Raw genomic sequence first — 16,461 nt, forward strand, 5'->3', positions numbered from 1 at the left:
CGCTGCCGGTGCCCCTCACTCCCGACCCGCAGCCCCTTAGGCGTACACCAGCTCTGACGGTGCCCCTCACTCCCGACCCGCAGCCTCTGCTTTCCCAGTCCTGATCTCCACACCCACAGCTCTGCTGGTGCCCCTCACTCCCGACCCGCATCCCCCTGGATTCCCCGCTGAGCTACCCAGTTACTGCGCTGCCAGTGCCCCTCACTCCCGACCTGCATCCCCTACTATCCCAGACCTGACCTCCAGACTCACAGCTCTGCTGGTGCCCCTCACTCCCGACCCGCAGCCCCTACTATCCCAGACCTGAGCTCCAGACTCACAGCTCTGCTGGTGCCCCTCACTCCCGACCCGCAGCCCCTCCTATCCCAGTCCTTTCCTCCAGCCTCACAGCTCTGCTGGTGCCCCTCACTCCCGACCCGCAGCCCCCTAGTCTCCCTCCAGCTCTGCCGGTGCCCCTCATTCCTGACCCGCAGCCCCTCCTATCCCAATCCTGATCTCCAGATCCACAGCTCTGCTGGTGCCCCTCACTCCCGACTTGCAGCGACTGGGCTTCCCGCAGAGCTCCCCAGTCACTGTGCTGCCGGTGCCCCTCACTCCTGACCCACAGACCCCTGGGCTTCCTTCAGCTCTACCGGTGCCCCTCACTCCCGACCCGCAGCCCCCTGGGTTCCCCCCAGCTCTAGTGGTGCCCCTCACTCCGGACCCGCAGCCCCTGCTATCCCAGTCCTGACCTCCAGACTCACAGTTCTGCTGCTGCCCCTCACTCCCGACCCGCAGCCCCTCCTATCCCAATCCTGATCTCCACACCAAGAGCTCTGCTGGTGCCCCTCACTCCCGACCCGCAGCCCCCTGGATTTCCCGCTGAGCTCCCCAGTTACTGCGCTGCCAGTGCCCCTCACTCCCGACCCGCAGCCCCTACTATCCCAGTCCTGACCTCCAGCCTCACAGCTCTGCTGGTGCCCCTCACTCCCGACCCGCAGCCCCCTCGATTCCTCTCTGATCTCCCCAGTTGCTGCGCTGCTGGTGCCCCTCACTCCCGACCCGCAGCCCCTTAGGCGTCAACCAGCTCTGACGGTGCCCCTCACTCCCGACCCGCAGCCCCTGCTATCCCAGTTCTGACCTCCAGACTCTCAGCTCTGCTGGTGCCCCTCACTCCCGACCCGCATGGGTCACCCCTGGAGCAGGTTAAAGCTGCAGGTTGACAGTGGGGTTGCTGCCCCTGTGAACAGCTGCTGTAGCACCGCATGGGCAGGACAGGGAGACCCAGTTATACCCCTCCCCCCACAGCCTGTATCGGGGGATGGGAGCACTCACACCCTGGGGCCCCTGAGTTGGGACAGAGGGAGGCCCCCGTGCACCAGGGATGCTGTAAGGGCGAACAGGGGCACCCACCCACGCACCCGAGATCTTCTAGGGGGGGAGAGTGGCACCCACACACTCAGGATCTTGTAGCGGGGGACAAGGGCATCCACACTCTGGGATCCTCTGCAGAGGGACGGACACCCACACACCCAGGATTCTGTATGGGGGGTAGAGGTACCCGGACACCTGGGCGGAGGATTGGGGCACCAAAACATCCGGGATCTTACCTGGGAGGACAGCGGCGCCTGCAGCTCGACATGAGACGGGGGCGGGGGAAGCAGGAGCATTTCCCAGTTCCAGGCTGTCCCCGTCTGGCCAAGGCACAGCGCTCACAAGCAGAGTTTAAAGCTCCAGCTGCCAGGCTGCAGAACAAGCCGGGCCCTGTGGCTGGTACCTGTGATCCCAGCTCCTGGGGAGGCTGAGGCTGGCGGATCGCTTGAGCTCAGGAGTTCTGGGCTGCAGGGGGCTGTGCCGATCGGGTGTCTGCACTAAGTTCAGCATCAATATGGTGATCCTGGGGCAGCTTGGGGTCCCCAGGTTGCCTAAGGAGGGGTGAACCAGCCCAGGTTGGAAATGGAGCAGGTCAAAACTCCCCTGCTGATCAGTAGTGGGATTGCACCTGTGAATAGCCCCTGCAGCGTAGCCCCTGCAGCGTAGCCTGGGTAAGACAGTGAGACACAGTCTCTTTTTATACAGACACCCCCGCAGAGCCTGGAGGGGGGGATGGGAGCACCCACACGCTGGGGATTCTGACTTGGGGTGAGGGATGCCCCCCTGCGACACAGATCTTGAAAAGGGGAACAGTGACACCCACAGCTCCCGGATGGGGGCAGGCAGGGGAAACCACACATGGGAGCTAGTTCATGGGGTGGGGGACAGAGACACTCACCGGAGATCTTGGATGGAAGCACCCACATGATGGGGATCTTGAACTGGGAGGAGGGAAGCACCATGTACCAGAGGTTCTGAAGGGGGAACAGGGACACTCACACACCAGGTGTCTTACAGCAAGAGCTGCGGTCTTCATTTACACAGGGCAGTGATGGGGAATTAACCACGTCCCTTGCGGAGCTTGTTCCACTAGATGATTAGCCTCATTGAAGTACCCAAACCTTTTAACAATAAGAAGTGAAATGAAATGGCCACATGATGGCAACAGAACCTAAGAAATTTGTTAGTCTCTAAGGTGCCACAGGTACTCCTGTTCTTTTTGAGGATACAGACTAACATGGCTGCTCCTCTGAAACCTAAGAGATGAGAAGCCATGTTCTTGTTCAATGTGCATTGAAACCGGAAAGGGAGATGTTTCCTCTTTGATTCCTAAGCCCCCAACTCTAATCCACTAAACACCCCTTTCCTCCCACAGCCAGGACTAAAACCCAGGAGTCATAACTAGTGGCCCCCCTTAACCTTCTCTCTGTGAGGAGGAAGATGCTCTGAGACCCCTGGGCTGTCCCCTTGCCACCCTGCCTGGGCTGCACTTGGAACCCAATGGGGTTTCCTTGGGCAGTTCTGAATCTTGCTCCCAGGAAGGGTGTAATTTTAGGAGCAGGTTCCAAATAGTGCAATTAACCAGCCAGAAGGGGCAGCAGGTATCGGTGTAGGAGCCATTGAAATAATCACAGCAAAGTAGTTCAGGGAAACTGTTATTAATGAAGTGTGAGTGAAAGGTGAGAATCTGATGGTGTCAGTGTCACACTAGAGGGCACTGTGATGGTTTTAAATTTGTCATCCAAACCCAGCCACCACCTAGCACATGTTTTAACCTCTTCCTCTCTTACTGTTGCTCCTTATCAGGGAAGGGGAGAGAGCAAACGAGCAATAGAAACACAGACCTAGTGACCGAACCAACCTTTCTTTGCTCTGCAGTAACTCATCTTGCATCTGCGGCTGTTGAAGCTACAAGGCAGAGGACTAAGTACAACATTTAAACTTATGTTTGACCTCAGAGAATAAAACAAATGTGTCTGTAGAAAGAGGGGAGTCGAGTTCAATCCCCTGTCACCATCAATGTGCAAACCAGGAACCTGTTGGTGTCACTCGGCCTAAGTAAACCAAAGTTGTGAATTTGGGCCTGAGTGAACCCAAGTTCTTCCATGCTGTGAACTTTAACCAGCCTAAAGGCCTGGCTACACTTACAAATGTGCAGCGCTGCAGCAGGCTGTGAAAACACACCCTCTGCAGCGCTGCAAATTGCGGCTCTGCAAAGCGCCAGTGTGGTCAAAGCCCCAGCGCTGGGAGCGCGGCTCCCAGCTCTGTCCGTTATTCCCCACAGGGAGGTGGAGTACGGACAGCGCTGGGAGAGCTCTCTCCCAGCACTGGCGCTTTGACTACACTTAGCGCTTCAAAGCGCTGCCGCGGCAGCGCTGCCACGGCAGCGCTTTGAAGTGTAAGTGTAGCCAAAGCCTAAGATGCTAACAAAACAGCAAGCAAAATGTGTAACTGTCAGCTGTCTCAGCTTGCAGCTGCAGGACAGTTTGAAACAGCAAAAAGTGGCGGGGAGGAGGGGGAGGGGGGTGGAAAATCTGCATGCGTCTGTGCTGTGAAGGCCATAGATAAATATGCAAATGGGAACTTTTCTAACACGCTGAGATGTAATGTTTAAAGTAACTGCTGTTGGGAAGGGAGGGGTGAGGGGGAAAACCAAACAAAAGGCTCACACAAACAAGGGAGGTATAAATGCTGGGACCCCGCCTGCGCGCGGGTGTGCAGGATTTGAGATGCTTTTTCTCCCTGGCACCTTTTTTTGAGCTCAAATAAACGTGGTTTGCTTCTCCACCCTGGTGTGTTAATTAGTGCAACGCACACTGGGCAACGAACCCTGCTGTTGCTCCGCCTCGGGCCCTTTGAGCCGGCAACAAACCTGTTGCTTTGCATTCCTGATGTGTCACCATCATGTGGCTATTCTGTCTCAGCCCCTTTAATTAAAAAATTGTGTTTTTTTCATAGAAACTATATTTTCCTTGTAGAGACACAGGGGCAGATTAATCTACAAAGGGAAGGTGATTCCAAGGCAGTTCTGGAGGAGAAGGGAACGTTTTCAGCATCACTAAATTATTTTGTTGTGCCTCACAGAGAGAGAGAGAGAGAAAATAAACCTATTAATTTGAGCTACCAACACAGTTCACAGCATGAAATACACAATTTTGTGTTCAATGAGTTGTGTTCAGTTACATAATATGAAAAATATGTATTGGGCAATGCATGAAAACCTCACTGCATTGAACAACCCACCTGATCTAGTCAATGTACTACAGAATATTTAAAGAAGTTAAGAAAGATGTGCTTATAAATTAATGTGTTGTGCCATTTACACACACACAAGACACAGAAGAAACTGAATTATTTGAGCTACTAAAATTTCCATTTTCTCACAGCATTTTAGGTCTCAAGGTTGTTTTAATTTGCTTATTTTTTTGGAACTAGAAATGGGGAAAGAGTACACTGAAGTCAGTGGAATTACCGCAGTGAGGGATTAGTCACATTTTTTGCCACTAACAAAACCTTTGTTAACACAGAATTAACTTTGACTGTGACTATCTCTTACCTTCCAGAACATCGAGTTCAGTAAAACTCAAACTCTGGAAAAACAGGGAATACAGAGTGAGAGTACATGCCTAGATAACCTTAACTCTGCCCTCTGGAAGAGAATCCCTGATAGCATATGAGAACAAGGAAAGGTTTGGGGACAAATTACAGCTACTTCCCAAGAGTTTGTTTCTTCTGAAATTAATTGACCCTGGCCCCATCCATTGATCCTGGCCTGGTGTCTGGCTGTGAAATTTACTGTTTTTATCCCAGCATATTTGTAAAGCAGTCTCTTCTTTAAAAGCTCCTTTATTCTAGGTTATACAAGCAGGTCACTTCCCCAGGTATTTCAAGGAGATGGAATTTTCCTGACCCACAGGGAACTTAAACTAACATGCTCAAGATCACACATTCCTTAGGAGAAAATGAAGGGGAAAAAAACCCAAAACCCACCAAACCGTTGCTGTATCTACCCAAATGATCAATGAGACCAGAAAGTGAGACTGTGCAATTAACTGTCTGGGACGACACTGACTCTGCAGTTACTTGGATGCAGACACACCCAGCTCTACCGTTGGTAAATGTACAGAGACTCTGCTGCTGCTCATGAACTAGCAGCACATGACCTGTAAACAGCTGCCATTCAAATGTATCTGAAAGTCACAAGGAACAACGATCTGTGTTAAAGGAAGGCTGCCATTTATTAGAGCCCCAATTGATGCCGTGTGCACAAAGAGAGGATTGAATGTGTAACAGGGAGTTTGGTAAATCCTGGTTATTTTAGTTTTGTAACAGGCTCCTGTCCACCCCCAGTAGAGTTTTCAGTCCCAATGGCAACTTACTTACCAAATGTAATACAGACTAGTCCATGCTTCCCAAGTGGATGTGGTTCTTGTTCTTCTGCACATTGTAGCCCATGGAGGCCAAGGACCTGCAAATGTGTCTTCATGTGAATTTGTTCAATTGATGAAAACAAACCTAAACACTTAGAGGATTGGAAGTGATTTCAGCTGGGGGACATGTTTGCTAGGTTTTTATGCATTTGCACAGGAAAACATTGAGTGTGTCCATTCATTTCAGGGATCCCCATTTAGTGGAGCTCCTGAAAATGGAATTATTTTTACTGAAGGAACAGGTTTGTGAGAAGGTACTTGGATTTGAACCAAAGACCACTTGATCTGCAGTCAAACACTCTACCACTGAGCTATACCCCCATGACATTTGCATAGGCAAGTCAGTGACCTTAAGGATTTTGAAGGACGGGCTCTGCCTCTGAGAGCTCCTTTTCTATTCCCAGACCACAGGGGTTTAAAAAATGGGGGTTGATTAAACTTTATATACACATGTAGACACCACAGCTTGCACACCCACCAACACAGCTTCCCCCCACTGTCTCGGGGAGATGGGTTAACTGCACGGACAGGACAGCTCTCTCCCCTCCGCTTAGAGCAGCTTCATTATTTATGAACAGGTGGGAAAGAACCTCCTGAATGGACAGCAACCAATGTATCAAATATTGCTGTGTCTGCATTCAATATGGGTAACTGGTCATATTGGGCTGGATTAGTAGGAGCGTTGCCAGCAGATGGAGGGAAGTGATTATTCCCCTCTAGTCAGCACTGGTGAGGCCACATCTGGAGCACTGCGTCCAGTTTTCACCCCCCGCCCCCACTACAGAAACAAATTGGAGAGAGTCTGGGGGAGGGCAACAAAAGTGATTAGGGGGCTGGAAGACATGATTTATGAGGAGAGGCTGAGGGAACTGGGATTGTTTAGTCTGCAGAAGAGAAGACTGAAGTGGAGTTGATCGCTGCTTTCAACTACCTGAAAGGGGGTTCCAAAGAGGATGGATCTAGACTGTTCTCAGGGGCACCAGATGACAGAACGAGGAGCAATGGTCCCAAGTTGCGGTGGGGAAGGTTTAGGTTGGATCTTAGGAAAACCCTTTTTCACTAGGAGGGTGGTGAAGCACTGGAATGGGTTCCCTAGGGAGGTGGTGGAATCTCCTTCCTGAGAGGTTTTTAAGGTCAGCCTTGACAAAGCCCTGGCTGGGTTGATTTAGTTGGGGATTGGGTTGGACTAGATGACCTCCTGAGGTCCCTTCTAACCCTGATATTCCATGATTTGAAGCTGTTCCCGTGTATCAAGGTGAGCTGCAGCTCAGCGAACCCCAAGGATCTGAGTGAGGCGAGCTACTTTGCAGCAGAGGCAGACCAAGCAGCAGGTACAACGCGGGGTCGCACCCCGGCCGGCAGATAGAATCTCATGTGCGAGATCCCGGCTCCTGTTACTTTGCAAAGTGTGTGCGTTTGCTCCGGGTTTTAGCTGTGGGCCAAGTGCCCTCTGGCTTCTCGTCCGGGCTCCGTCCTCCATGCGCCTGGGCATCAGCGGGACTGTCTCAGGAGAGCAGCTGCCCCATCCCAATCTCCGCCCAGCCGGGGAAGGAGCAGAGGCAGCCCGGAGAAAAGACTCCTTTGAGCGCCGGAGACGGCCGGAGCATCTTATTTGCATAGCCACAGTGCATTGCGTGCAGCGAAGCGAGTCCCTGGTCGAGGGGCTGGTTTTGCTCCCTGTGTCCCCGGTTTCGATGATCCAACTCGGGCTGCCAATCGGTTCAATTCCATTTCCTCTGAAAGCTGGCGGTGTAGCGGGTAGGGAGAGTAGTCACCCTGACTTTTGGGAGCATAGGCGGTTGCCCCGGCAGCGCCTCTGCCACAAGTTCTACATACTCTGCTTTCTCTTCAGTTCGTATAAATCTTTCGCCTTTTACTAAAGATTTCCGTGGAGAGGAATGTTGATGAGTTTGTACCCAATTTTTTAAGGCTTTGCTTTGGCAAGGATGTTGCCTGCTGTGAGAAAAACAGAAGAGTGCTCCCTGAGCTGGTGTCACTGGTTGAAGCTTTTCTATAGTATGAAAAAAGTATAATAGAAAGCACCTGGCATTGGCTGCTGTTAGCAGACAGGATACTGGGCTAGGTCTTTAACTTGGACGGGTAGCTGGGAAGACAGTCAATCAGACAGAACCCGTTCAACAAACTTTTTCATTTCCTTGTTATTGCCTGACTCCTTTAATTCTTTTCCTTTTCCTTATTTCCCAGCAGACCGACTAGCCACCAGATTTGGGTGCTAGCAGAGGGACCTGACGAGCTCCTTCTTTTCGGCAGCGTTGAACATGCCAGGGCACAGTCAGATTCTGGATGCTCATCTGAATGTAACGCCTAGCTCTCACCTTTATTTCTGTTTCTTAGCTCTTTTGGGCCATCCATCTTTGGTCTGACCCGTAGGATCCCTGCATTAGGAGAGATGGCTAATTAATGAGCCCATAAACCTTGGAAATCAAATGAAACCTGAAGTCCGTAGAAGACCTCGAAAGGCCCTTGGGGGGTGGAGTGCGAGCTGAGGAAGAGTTCCCTGCACAGCTTACCTCTCCATTCTCGTTTTCCTGTCCTGAGCGCAAAAGCCAGGAAGCAGCTCCGGGTAGGGAGGGGATACCATATGTGTGCAGAGGTTAGACAGGAAACAGCAAGGAACTGGACTCGTATGGAGTGAAACTGTAAGCATGTTCTGTATGCCTGATGGCTGCAGGTTTGAGAGAGTTATGTGGGAAGTGGAGGCTTTCGGTGGGCTTTCAGAGGAAATGTAATGGAAAGGCAGCCGAAAGTGGAATCCCAGGTTTTTAAACAATCCTCCACTAACACACCAAACAGCTCAGGTCTAGTTACTCATTGAAAATTAGAATAAAGTTACAGCAAGATTTCATCATAAATGAAGTCAAACCCTAAAGATTTCAGAACACAACTGCTATAAAGAGCCATGAGGGAAGCAATACAAAGTCAACCTTGCCTCAGAGAAAGGCAGTTAAACAATTTCTCTTTTTTAAAGCAGCATAATCTCCCCAACCGAAGGGCACTGTTCCCGGAGAAGGGTCCTGGAGAGGGTTTTCCTCGTTGGTGCCGGCCATCCACCTCCCCGAAAGGCGGGAGCTAGGTCGACGGAAGAATTCTTCCGACCAAGGCGCGGACTGATGTAGCCGTGCCGATTTACGTTCCCCGTGCAGCCCAGGCCCGAGGGTCGGTGCGTGCTGAACAGTTAAGTCAAAACAGCTCCGTCCGTCAGAGGTGTGCAAAAGGGAAAACCCGCTGCTGGGCGACACGGCCGCGCCACCCTAACCCGCAGCGTAGCTAAAGGGCATTCGGGGAGGCGGTGGGTGGGCCTTAAGCGACGGAAAGCCCTCCTCCAGCATGGGGTTGTGACAGCCTAGTCTCCGTAGCACAGACAGGGTGGCCACCAAGAGACAGGAACAGACAGCGAAAGCCAAAGCGGCCCCAGGGCAGGGGGCGAGGCTGCCTGTTGGACGAGGAGACCGGGTGGGACAGGCGTTTTGGACAGGCCGTCCTCCCGTCAAAGGAGGAAGAGCCCGAGAAGAAGGGCCCGGCAAGAAGCTACAAGCAGGGAAAGAAGCAGAGCAGGCAGGCAGGCAGCACCCCTTAGAGCCAAGGAAGGCACCAGTCCAAGCCCCCCAAAAGCAGACTAGAGAGCAGATCAGCTGCAAAAGACTAGGGAAAGCCAAGAACACAGAGAGACCCAAGTAAAGTTTCAGAGCTGAGCTTTGCTTACAAGGAGGAACGTGTGACAAAGATACCTAGAAGTACAGGGCCTGTGGAAAAGAGCACTCCCAAAGGCCCAGAATAACAGCTGTTTTCCTGAGAATCTGCTTTGCAGTGCACTAAGCCTAAACAGCCCACTATCGGTTGTCCGTCGTTCAAACCAATCAGCAGGGGAGAGCGCGAACGCAGTCCCCCACTACCACAAATTATGCAGTTGAGTTTCCCGCATTTGGGGAAATCACAGGGGTCAGCACACCCGCAGTGCAATGGATGAGCCTCACCCTGGGAAAACCACCTTTGTGATCATGGTATTTCCCCTGCCAGGTAAGTATGAGTTCCTGCTGCCCGGCCGCCGCCCGCCCTCGCTCGCCCCGCACTTATAACACACGGGGCGGACCGCCGCGCCCCCACCGCCGGCCTCGCCCACACCGGCCCCCACTGCCGACAGCTGCCCCGACGTGGCCCCCGGAGACCGTCCCTTCCCCACGCCGAGCTTCCGGTGCCAAAGTCGGGCCCTGCCTGGCAGCCTGCGTCCGCTCCCACGATGCTCTGCTCGCACACAGATCTGCATACCTGCTCACGCGGCTCCGCCCCTCCGCTCGGGCCCCTCCCCCTGCCCGCCCGGGCCGCCGCTCTTGCGTGCTCAGCTCTTTGAGCTCAGATGGGGTGTAGTGCTCAGATCGAGTGCGACAGACCTTAACTTTGCCATGTGAGGGTCATTCTAGCCCCATTACCTGGCTTGCTTATTTATACCTACGACTGTCTTTAACTGTTGTATGCGTGATGTACCCTCACTGCTTGCTGACTGTATCTTGAACTCACCCACAGTATACCCCACATTGGGGACATTGCACACTGTATAAGTTATGTGCTGTCCAATACCAAAGTACTAGCATCCCCCTATACTCCGTATGTCACCCCTGATGACCAGTAACTGATGTTACAAACTCTCTGTATTATCTATTCTTAAACATTTTCTAATAAACATTTTAAACTAAAATTGCCCTATACTCTGTATGTCACCCCCGATGACCAATATCTGACAGTTCAACTCTCTGTATCGTTCATTTTCAAATATTTTCTAATAAACTTTAAATCTGTTCTTATCAGTTGAATATCGGATATGTCCTTTATTTGAGGACTGTATATTAAACTGATTTTTGAAACAGGGGGCTGGAATAGGAGCTTGCTCTGTCCACCCCATGCATTGACCTGGTATTGCAGTGCCTCCAGGACCGGTGGTGCCTCTCCTTCTGGGGAGAATCTTCTGGTTAGAAAAGCAGAAAGAATTTTACTGTAATGATGCCCCTTTAGAGCAGTTTTGTTCGAGTTGTTGAAAACAGATTGGAAACCCTTGTCTTCTTTACAATAAAATATTGTTATGTTTTCTTGGGGTCTAATGTTTTGTGAGGCTGTCGATAGATATGTGAGGTTCTTTGTCTTGCTAGAGGATTGTTTAAGGAGCTGGGATCCTTTTTTCTGCAAGTAGTCTTTTCAACCATTAGTATGAGGGATGAAGGCTTTCCGGGCTGTTGGGGAGATGGTTGGTTGGTTGGTTGTTTTGTTTGCACGCACAGGCAGAGACGGCGCTGTTTAAAGCTGCTCCCGTGCATCAGGTCAGGTTAGCTGCAGCTCACCGAACCCCGAGGATCTCAGGTGAGCTACTTTGTAGCAGAGGCAGACCAAGCAGCAGGTACAATGCCGGGTCGCACCCCGGCTGGCAGATACAATCTCAATGACCGAGAGACGTTTTCCGTTGGACCGTATGAACTCGAACCGTAAACTCACTGAACGTTAAATCTCACCAAATGAGGGTCAACCCAGCCCCATCATCGTATCCACTCGTTATACTCCACACCTGAACATAGCCGTCATATGAACAACCTACCCTCCTATCTCAGTGTCTGTACGTTGACCCGGGAACCTTTTCCTCCCCATCGGGGCTATGGCAGATGATGTATTCTTACGCCACCTGATCTTAAACTGAATTTTGCACCCTCAACAATCTGTACGTTAGTCCCTGACCACCAGAAACTTCTACGCCTAAACTCTGTGGCCTACACTTTTAAAAACAAACAAACAAATGAAAAAAACCCCCATCATCTTAGTAAAATCAGAGGCTGCCAGGAGGTTCAACCTGCTGCTCACTGCAGGACCGATCCCCCACTAAAGGGTCCCCCTCCTGGGTTGAGCTTGCAACCCTGGGTTTAGCAGGCTAATGCTCAAGCCACTGAGCTACCCCTCCCCCCTACGTTGACACTTGCTCGCGATCCCGGCTCCTGCCCCTTTGCAAGGTGTGTGCATCTGCTCCTGGGTTTTAAGCCTGCTAACCCAGCGGGGGCCCGATTGCCCTCTGGCTTCCCGCCCGGCTCCCTCCGCCATGCGCCTGGGCGTCAGCGGGACTGTCTCAGGAGAGCAGCTTTCCCCCTCCCCCGCATCCCAATCTCCGCCCAGCTGGGGAACGCAGCCCTGAGAAAAGACTCCTTTGAGCGCTGGAGGCCGGCGGGGAACTCTCATTTCCATACCCACGGTGCATTGCGTGCAGCGAAGCGAGTCGCTGCTCAAGGGGCTGGTTTTGCTCCCAATGTCCCCGGTTCCCATGAGACAATTTGGCATTTAAATCGGTTCAATTAAATTTCCTCTAAAAGGGAGAGGTTTAGTGGGGCTGTCGGTGTAGTTACTCCGAGTTGAGCGGAAGGCGCCTTTCCCCTGGCAGTGCCTCTGCAGGTTGCTCTGGTTTCTCTTCAGGTGGTATAAATCTTTTGTCTCCCTCTGCTTCCCTGCTCCCGAAAAGCACAAGCACAAGCACAGCTTTTCCTAGAGAGTAACCATTATGCGTTTCTGCCCCAGTTTTGTGAGATTGTTATCTCATGTCGTGGGAAGAAAGCAGAATGGGGGTCGGACTTTTGCGCCTTGAACAGAGCGGTGGTGTGTGTTTCCTTGACTAGCTGCTGCCTGTTTGTGGCTGGGAGGCAACCCTTACCGATGATGGCAGGGGGACAGCTCTCTCTTGTGTTCTGCAGTGATGCTGCAATTTTTTGTTGTGCCCCTCCCCTGCTGCAAACCAGGCAGGCAGGCAGGCAGGCAGGCTTGGTGGCCCGCGGAGGTGGGTCGAGCCCAGGTTTCCTTTGGCAGACGCCTGGTTGAGAACCGGTGCTGTATCCTATAGGGATCTTAGTCATCTCTTGTCTAAGCTGACAAGCCCTAATGTCTGTAGTCTCGTCTCATACTTTGGAAGCCTGCTATTTACCCCTTTCAGTTGTAAAAACTGACTCTTGATTCCTACCCTTTCTTTCCTATCTGCTAACCAGTTACTGATCCATGAGAGGGAGGGGCTTGAGCCGTCTGGAGTAGCTCGTGACTGTGAGTGGCAACCTCAGGGCAGACTGTTGAGAAGCAGGGCACCACCCCCAAAATGGTTGTACGTTCTAGACTTAGATTTCACCAAGTGTCAGATACTGGATGATGTGCCTTTTATGACTTTTTAAACCCAAACTTGCGATTTGGGGATAATTTAAGCGTTCTGTGCAGAGGACTAGAAATACTTTTATTAACCTGTAGTTTAGATCATTTTAACATTCGCTGGAATCACAGTTTTAAATCTGTTCTTATCACTTTAATAACTGATACTTCCTCTATCTCAGGACTAGCTATTACACTGATTTTTTGGAATAGGGAGACGGAATAGCAGCTTCCTCCATCCACTGCACACAGCGCCCCGTTATTGCGGCACTGAACCTCCAGGAACGGTGGGCCTCCCTATGGGGAGAATATCGTGGTTGAAGAGCAGCGAAGAAAAGTCGTGTTGTCTGTGTTACCATTTGGTTTGTACTAAGAGTATGGTTTCGAGTCATCTGTGACTCTTTCATCAGTTATTAGTTACATCTTATGATTAAGCCTCTGAGATGAAAGGCTGCTCTTGCAGATTTTACTTTGTCGTTGTTTGTAGGTCAGTTAAACAGCTGCTTTCTTAGTCTATTCTGTGTAGGTTCTTAAACTGCTCTCTTTAGTATACCTTCCAGAATTAATGGCATGGTTTGGCTCGTTCTTTCCCTCGTCTCCCCACAGAAGAGAAAATTTCCATCCCTTTTCCCATTGGGAAAATGCCACCCTCTTAACCTAGGAAACAGTCTCTGTAAATGTTTTGCCCAGACGAGGGCTAGTTCATAGGAGCAGAAGAGGAGGAAGGTTGTGATCCTTTGAGTCACATTCCTAGCGTGACTCAAGGAAAATAATTAAAGAAAAAAAAAGTGTGGGGGGGGGTGCGCGAGCGGCTCGGGGGCAGCAGGTCAGTGGGTGGGTTTTTGTGGAAAGGAGGAGCGTACAGGGAACTGTCTCTTTTTTTCTTTCTTTCTTTTTTTTTAACAGAATTGTGTGTCAAGGGTTCTTGCTTTGAATTCTTCCACTGGAGTCATTTTAGGGAAGTGAGCCTCACTTAGAGTTACCTCGCTACGGTGTTCATTGCGTGGCTGAGTGCTCGCCCCGGCGAGGTAGAAAGCGGTGGGGGCAGGGGGTGTGCGCGTGCCGCAAAGCCTGAGCATTGCTTCTCGGCTCTTTGAGTTAAGATCAATGGTAGCGATCCCGTTGGAGAATAGGATCACGGCCTTCCGCCAAGCCCGAGCCCGCAAACTCGAAAAGTACGCTCCCCTGGCTGACACCCTGCGAGCAAAGAGCTACGAGGTCTACACCGACGCTCTGATCGTTGGGGCCTTGGGCGCCTGGGACCCCCTTAATGAGCGCGTGCTGCGGACTTGTGGGGTTGGCCGTCGCTACGCGCGGCTCATGAGATGCCTAATGGTCTCGGACGCTATTCGGTGGTCCAGAGACATTTACACAGAGCACGTCACCGGCCACCGTCAATACCAAGAGTGAGCCGGCGTGACTCCACGCACCCGCAAGGGGGAAGAGACCTGTAAACTTCCTCTGTTGGACTTTATCTCCTGAGCCCTGAACCAACCAAACTGAACTCTGCCATGTGAGGGGCACCCTATCACCATTACCCAGTCCGCTCATTTATTCATGCCCACGACTATCCATAACCTGTTTGTATGAGTGATGTGCCCTCACTGCTTACTGGCTGTACCTTGAACTCACCCACCGTATACCCCGCATTGGGGACATGACAGACTGTGTATATGTATATGCTGCCTAACACCAAAATGCTAACATCCCCCCACAACCTGTATGTTACCCCCAATGACACAATAACTGACGTTTCAAACACTTTGTATCGTTTACTTTAAATATTCTCTAATAAAATTTAAATCTGTTCTTATCAGTTTAATATCTGATAGGTCCTTTATTTGAGGACTGTATATTATTTTTGATTTTTGAAACAAGGGGTTGGAATAGGAGCTTGCTCTGTCCACCCCATGCATTGACCTGGTATTGCAGTGTCTCCAGGACCAGTGCTTCTCCTTCTGGGGAGAATTGTCTGGTTAGAAAAGCAGAAAAAGTTTCACTCTAAAGATGCTGATTTGAGAAGATTTTTTTTAAAGTAGTTGAAAAATCAGGTATCTTTAGCACTTTCTTCATAACAACATATTGTTAAAATTTCTTGGGAGTGTTTTCTGAGTCTACAGCTGTGAGTTTCTTTGTCTTGCTAGAGGATTGTTTTAAAACTGAAATTCTTCTATTTGCTGTGAGTCTTTTCAACAACACGAGGGATGAATGTTTTCCGGACTGAGGGTCTGTTTGGGAGATGGTTGGTTGGGGGTTGTGTGTGGGGCACACAGATGGGTAATATTCGAGGTCACATGTATATCAATAACTGGATGAGTTACACAGACTTCTCTCCACCCAGCCTACGTTCCATATATCTTGACTGAGCCTGCCGCCCACCATCCCAGAGCAGAAGCCTGAAGCCTGAGCCCCACCGCACGTGGGGAGGAGGAACTCCCACTGGTTGCCTGCTCCTGCAGTGTTTATGACTCCGGAAGGGGGTAGGGACCAGCCCCTGCAGGCAGCCCAGGGACTAGTCGCTGCTTTGCTGCCCCGACTCCCCTCAATTACAGCCCAGGACGCTGTGGCCACAATTAAAGCCCCTGGTGGCCACATTTGAGAAATGCTGGAGCCTCACAGTAAACAAATCCCAGCAGGTTTGTCACACCCTGTCCCCCACCCTGGGGATTTCCTGCCCTCTCCCACCCAGACCAACCTTCCTGGAAGTTCCCACCCCCTATGTATTTACTGCCCTTTCTCCCCGCCAAGGGAACCCGCCAGCAACTCCTGCTAATCCCTCCTCAACTGGCTCCACTGCAGCCATTTCCCTTCCCGGCCCCTGGGAGGACCAAATGAGCTGGAGCAAAACATGGATGTTGCGCTGCAGCCTGTTAGGGCAAAAGGGCAACTGGGGACATGTCAGAACAGGAAATAATTTCCCAGCACAATTCCCCCCAGGCTCTTTCCCTGCACACAGATATTCCAGCTCGTCCTGCATGGGACAGAAACATTCAAATCTAGGGCTGTCAATTAATCGCAGATAACTTACACAATTAACTTTAAAAAAATCATGATTAATCTGTTTTAATCGCACTGTTAAACAATAGAATACTAATTTAATTTTTTGTTTTTCTACATATTCAAATATATTGATTTCAATTACAACACAGAATACGAAGTGTACAGTGCTCACTATATATAGTTTTATTACAAATATTTACACTGTAAAATATAAAGTACTGTAGTGCAATCTCTTTATCATTAAAGTACAACTTGCATATGTAGATTTTTGTTGTTGTTGCATAAGTGCACTCAAAAAGAAAACAATGTAAAACTTTAGAGTCCAGTCAGTCCTACTTCTTGTTCAGCCAATTGCTGAGACAAACAAGTTTCTTTACATTTACTGGAGATAATGCTGCCCGTGTCTTGTATACGTCACCTAAAAGTGAGAACAGGCTCTCTCATGGCACTTTTGCAGCCAGCATTGCAAGGTATTAACGTGTCAGATATGCTAACATCCATA

The 16,461-nt window shown here is 50.7% G+C and overlaps 6 non-coding genes and 1 pseudogene across 6 annotated transcripts; 5 read left to right on the forward strand and 2 right to left on the reverse strand.

Annotated features, from left to right (window-relative positions):
• Nucleotides 1–16,461, forward strand: part of LOC120375680 — a 1,085,709-nt pseudogene that overhangs the window by 810,259 nt on the left and 258,989 nt on the right.
• Nucleotides 6,033–6,104, reverse strand: TRNAC-GCA. The gene has a single exon. It is a non-coding gene; the product is annotated as a tRNA-Cys (tRNA).
• Nucleotides 7,616–7,731, forward strand: LOC120376004. The gene has a single exon (XR_005586931.1). It is a non-coding gene; the product is annotated as a U5 spliceosomal RNA (small nuclear RNA).
• On the reverse strand, nt 9,666–9,829 carry LOC120376142. The gene has a single exon (XR_005587051.1). It is a non-coding gene; the product is annotated as a U1 spliceosomal RNA (small nuclear RNA).
• Nucleotides 10,561–10,746, forward strand: LOC120376470. Its single transcript, XR_005587345.1, has one exon. It is a non-coding gene; the product is annotated as a U2 spliceosomal RNA (small nuclear RNA).
• On the forward strand, nt 13,064–13,257 carry LOC120376520. The gene has a single exon (XR_005587381.1). It is a non-coding gene; the product is annotated as a U2 spliceosomal RNA (small nuclear RNA).
• LOC120376413 lies at nt 14,731–14,916 on the forward strand. Its single transcript, XR_005587293.1, has one exon. It is a non-coding gene; the product is annotated as a U2 spliceosomal RNA (small nuclear RNA).

The sequence above is a fragment of the Mauremys reevesii genome, linkage group 12, assembly GCF_016161935.1.
Source record: "Mauremys reevesii isolate NIE-2019 linkage group 12, ASM1616193v1, whole genome shotgun sequence".
NCBI lineage: Eukaryota > Metazoa > Chordata > Testudines > Geoemydidae > Mauremys > Mauremys reevesii.